Here is a 5,519-nt window from a genome sequence, read left to right as displayed (position 1 = left end):
GAGAGAGAGAGAGAGAGAAAGAAAAGAAGAAGAAGAAGAAGAAGGAGGAGGAGGAGAGAAGGAGAAGTTATTTTTTTGGTCTTTATTTTCAATCTGTAGTGAAGGAGAGGAGGAAGTTTCAAACAGTGTCCCCAGCCAGAACTGTTAAATAATGAAGAGTTATATAAGAAAGTGGAAAAAAGACCTTGGTGGTCATTTAATTCAACCCCCTCCTTTTATAAATAAAGGAAACTGAAGTTCTGCAAGGAGGAGCTACTTGCCCAAGGTCAGAGGATTGTAGATATGAAACTGAAAGGGAATCTGGAAGTCACCAGGTCAAAACTCATTCAACTGATGAGAAAATTGCTCTTCTGCGAGATTGAGACTTGTTCAAGGGCCTTCAGATGGACACTAATGAGGATGGCATTAGAACTCATATCCTCTCTTTCCAAATCCAGTTCTTTTCCTTCTATACTATGTTGTACAATTAGCTAAGGAGTCAAGCTAATACTTGAATTGTGGGTTCTTGGCTCTCAGTAGCATGTTTTTCTTTTATGCCATGATCTATGTCACTGTCCTAGCCCTGCAAAGGAAAATAGATTTCACTCCCTTAAAATATGGCTGACAAACTTACTTGGATAGTGTCACCAGTTTGTCTTAACTAATTGTGACTAGTTGGATGTTTTTATGGATCCCAGCTCCCATCCATTTGGCAACTACTTCTGCCAGTACAGATCACAACTCTTCCATTCCTTCTTCCCCATGGCAATTCTTGACTATTCATTTCCATAAACCCCAAATGGAAAACTTATCAAACTTATCAAATACACTAGATCCCTTTTGTGGGCCCTTTTAACCTCATGATAGTAATATATATATATATATATATATATACATATATATATATATTTATGATTGTATAACAGAAAGAATATCTATAATGTTATGGACACTAACACTATAGGCATGGCCTAAGTAATTTTCCAGTTATAGATGTATTTGTTGATGGTTTTCACATGGCTCCTTATGTGCAAATATTTGTAGGTAATGTTGTGTACCATGCATCTTTTGATTGTTCTTTAACTTGCCTATGATTTTTACACTTTGAAGATTCCAATATTACATGACTAATGTCAATACATCAACTCTGGGAAGATATAGATGGTAAAGAAATAGGACCTTCCAGCAGTCTTAGAAATATGTGCTGTTAGTTAAATGTGAGGCTGGGTCAGAGTTCAAATGGATTATCTCAAACCTACTTCATTCCTCAAAACAAGAAGTTGAAAGTGACTTTGTCTATAATATTTTCATGCAAACCCCCCCCCCCCAAAAACAAAAAACAGAACACGATTTCATCCAGTGGGTTTAAATGCTCTGTTTTAAGGTTCCAAGTAGGTATCCACTATCTTCCAGAACTTTCAGGCATATATCAAAATTTACATATTAATTCTGCACAGAATTTTTTCCTGTAGCCATTTGCAAAAGTGAAGAATACATTTTGCTTGGGTTGATAATTGTGGACTTCGAAAGCCAATGCTAATTATGCCTCTCAATGGACTTCATTTTTGGCAAAATGTTAGTCTTGCTGCCCTTCTCCCTTTCCAGACTTTCCACTTCTGCACTACTGATCTGCAACTGTGACTGCTAAGCAATGTATGCAGTTTTCTATAATGCAATTTGGTCAGCTGTTTTTCAGGTGAGGCCTTAGAGTTGAATCGTTTTTATGTGTAGCATCTTTGTACCATATATATATATATTCTCAGAAATGGGAAAAATTGTTAAAAAAAATCCTTAGTGTTCTTAGTTTTGGGGGAACTTGATTCCTATGGGAAAATATGAATAGAAATTACTAGAACAGATATTAAATTTATTTATTTATTTATTTTTTTTAAGCAATAGGGGTTAAGTAACTTGCTCAAGGTTACATGGCCAGTTATTTCTGGGTGTGGTGCTGAGTATCTGAGCCCGGATTTGATCCAGGTCATCCTGACACTGGAGCTGGTGCTCTTACTCGCTGAGCCACCTGGCTGCCCAGATATTAAATTTATTAATCAAAAGAGAGGATTCTACAGAATGCTGAATTCATTTCTCTTTATTTTCTAAACTGAGCTCTACTTTGTCGAACTAGAATTTTCCCTGACTTACTCTGTATTCTTCTCCACTTCCCTCAAAAACTCAAAATGAAACTCTCTGAGATAGAACACAACCTAGATGTCTCACAATGGTTAAAAAAAACAGGACACAACCCACTTGAATTTGTTAGTAAATTTCTCAGTTTAAGCATTTCAAATGTTAACTTAGTAGAAAAGTAGCCAGGTTGGCAGCAGCTAAAATCCGATTCTTGTTTCTTTTTAATTCTCCCTGGATTAAAAATTACTGTGGATTGAGGGTGATTAGCTTTTGATCCTGTTCTGAAAGTTTAAGAAAAGGGCTGTTTTTCCTGAGGGGCAGGGGAACAGATGAGATTGAGGGGAGGGATATAGCTTTTGGTAGGAAAAACACTTTCTCAGTGTACTGGCATTGGAGAACAGATTGTTAGAGCTAGAAGGAATCGTATAGATCATAATCTAGTTTAGTTCTTCCATTTTGCAAATGGAGAAATTGAGGCTTAGAAGGGCTAAATGTCTTTTAAAGGTCACATCAAACAGTGATGGCTGTAAGACTCATACTTAGGTCTCCTAAGTCCCTTTGCAATGCTCTTTCCATTTTAAGAGCACTACACTACTCACACATTTCTTTCCCTTTCCATCAATCTATCTTCCTCTAAATCCCATGTTAGAAATTTCATAAATAGGGGAATGTTTTTACTTCACAACTAGAAATAAGGATTAAAATGTATATTCTTTTGGGGAGGAAAGAAAATGATGCATTTCTTTTACATTAGGACTTAATTTGGATTCTTCACTCTCCATGAAGACTTTCCCGATTTCTTTTTGGCTCCTCAGCTGAAAGTATTTTCTCACTCTCTGAATTTTTCTTTTTTAAAGTTATTTTTACTGATTAAATATTTCTTAATTACATGTATTTTTTTTAAAAAACTGAGATTCAAATTCTCTTTCTCCCTACAATATCTCCCCTCTTCTTGAGAAGGTAAGCAATTTGATTTTAACTATGCCTGTGAGGCCATGCAAAATGTATTTCTATATTAGTCATGTTGCAAAAACAAACACAAACAAAATACAACAAAACATAAAATTTTTTTAAAGTGTGCTTTAATATACATTCAGGCTTAATCAGTCTTCATCTATCTCTGAAAGTGGAAAGAATCTTTCATTATTAGTTCTATGAATTGGATTACTGTCTTGATCAGAGTAGTGAAGTCTTTCCTGTTGATCATCCTTAAAATATTGCTGCTAATATTCTCCTGGTTCTGCCCACTCTACTTTCATGAACTCATATAAATCTTCCTGGGTTTTCTGAAACCATCCTACTTATTTTTTATAGCACAATAGTATTTTATTAAAACCATATACCATAACATGTTCATCCATTGCCACTTGATGGACATCCTCTCAATTTTCAGTTCTTTGCTACCATAAATTTGATGCTTTAAATTTTTTTTGTCCAAATAGGACCTTTCCCTTTTTATTTGATCTCTTTGGGATACAGACATAGTAGTGGTATTGCTGGATTAAAGGGTATACAGAGTTTTATGACCCTGAGGTCATAGTTCCAAATTGTTCTCCATAATTATAGAACTAGTTTGCAACTTCACCAACAGTGCATTAATGTCCCAATTTTTCCATATCTCCTCTAGCATTTGTCATTTCCCTGTTCTATTAGTTTTTTTTTAATTTTTGGAGGGTAATTGGGGTTAAGTGACTTGTTCAAGGTCACACAATTAGTTTTTGTGTTAAGTGTCTGAGTCCAGATTTGAATTCAGGTCCTTCTGACTCCAGGGCCAGTGCTCTACTCACTGTGCCACCTAGCCACCCTGCTGTTCTGTTATTTTAGCCAATCTGATATATGAGAGGTGGTATCTCAGAGTTTTTAAAATTAGCATTTCTCTAATCAGTAGTGATTTAGAAAAATTTTTAATGTGAGTATTGATAGGTTTGATTTCTTCTTTTGAAAACTACGCATTCATATCCTTTGACCATTTATCAACTGTGGAATGGTTCTCATTTTTATACATTTGACTCAGTTACCTATATATTTGAGAAATGAGGCCTTTATTAGGGGAACTTGTTGAAAATTCACCCCTGTCCCTTCCTGTTTTTCTTCTAATTTTGACTGCATTAATTTTGTTTGGGCAAAAGTTGTTAATTTCGCATAATTAAAATGATTTATTTTTCTTCCTGTGATCTCCTCTATCTCTAGTTGGTTATAAACTCTTCCATTTTCCATGGATTTGACAGGTACATTTTTTTTCCATGCTCCTTAATTTAATTATGATTTCACCCTTTTTATTTAAATCATTTGCCCATTTTGACTTTATCTTGGTAGACTGCATGAGATGTTGTTCTATGCCTAGTTATTGTCAAACTGCTTTCTAGTTTCACCAGAAATTTTTGTCAAATTTCAGGTTCTTACCTTCAAAGCTCATATCTTGGGATTTATCAAACACTAGATTACTATGGCCACTTACTACTATATATTGTGTTCTAATCTAGTCCTCTAAACCATTATTTTATTTATTAACCAGAGAAGAAAAGGACAACCACTCCAATATCCTTCTCAAGAAAACCCTAAATAGGGTCACAGAGAGTTGCACCTGACTGAAAAATGACTGAACAACAACAGTAACCACCAGATTGTTTTAATGATTGCTGCTTCATAACAGTTTGAAATTTGGAACTGCTAGGCTGTCTTCCTTAATATTTTTTCCTTTCTCTGAATTTTTCTAGATAAATTTGTCTGACTCTTTCCTTTGTCCCATATTCTGATGTTGGATTATATTTATGTTCACATCTGTCTTCTCAGTTAATTGCAAACTTTCTGGGTCCAGGGATTGTGTAGTTTTTTTTTTAATTCTTGTATCCTTTGGGATAGTACTTTACATTTAGTAACTGCTTAGTAAATACTTGCTGAAATGAATTGAATTGAATTGAATTATCAATTATTATTTGTTTACACCTTAATGTGAAGGAATTTTTCATCCTTCCCTGCCCAGAGTAGGCAATTGACCAAGGTGAAGTGGGGAAGTCACAGGAAGAGTCTGACTATAGGAAAAAGAATCCTAGATCAGGAATGAAAACAATTGGATTCCAATCCTATCTTCACTACATATTAGCTGTGTGAAATTTGCCTTATTTACTCTTTTTCTGCCTCCATTTTCTTACTTGTAAAATGATGATCTCTAAAGTTCTCTTTTTTGAATTCTAAAAAACCTTTTAGAGGGGGATTGAGGCAATGGATCTAGATAAGATGGTTGAGGCAGTTGAAGTGTGCTTACATCACAGTTTTATTCAGGGCTAGTTACAGGTAGGGGATAGGTGCCTAGGCAGGAGAGATTCAATATAAATGATAGCAGTGGTGGTGGTGGTGGTAGTGGTGTGTGTGTGTGTGTGTGTGTGTGTGTGTGTGTGTGTGTGTGTGTG

Source organism: Petaurus breviceps, unplaced genomic scaffold (genome assembly GCF_028583685.1).
Source record: "Petaurus breviceps papuanus isolate PSGF00001 unplaced genomic scaffold, PetGlider_PUasm1.0 90847, whole genome shotgun sequence".
NCBI lineage: Eukaryota > Metazoa > Chordata > Mammalia > Diprotodontia > Petauridae > Petaurus > Petaurus breviceps.
Note: the sequence above shows the minus strand (reverse complement) of the source record.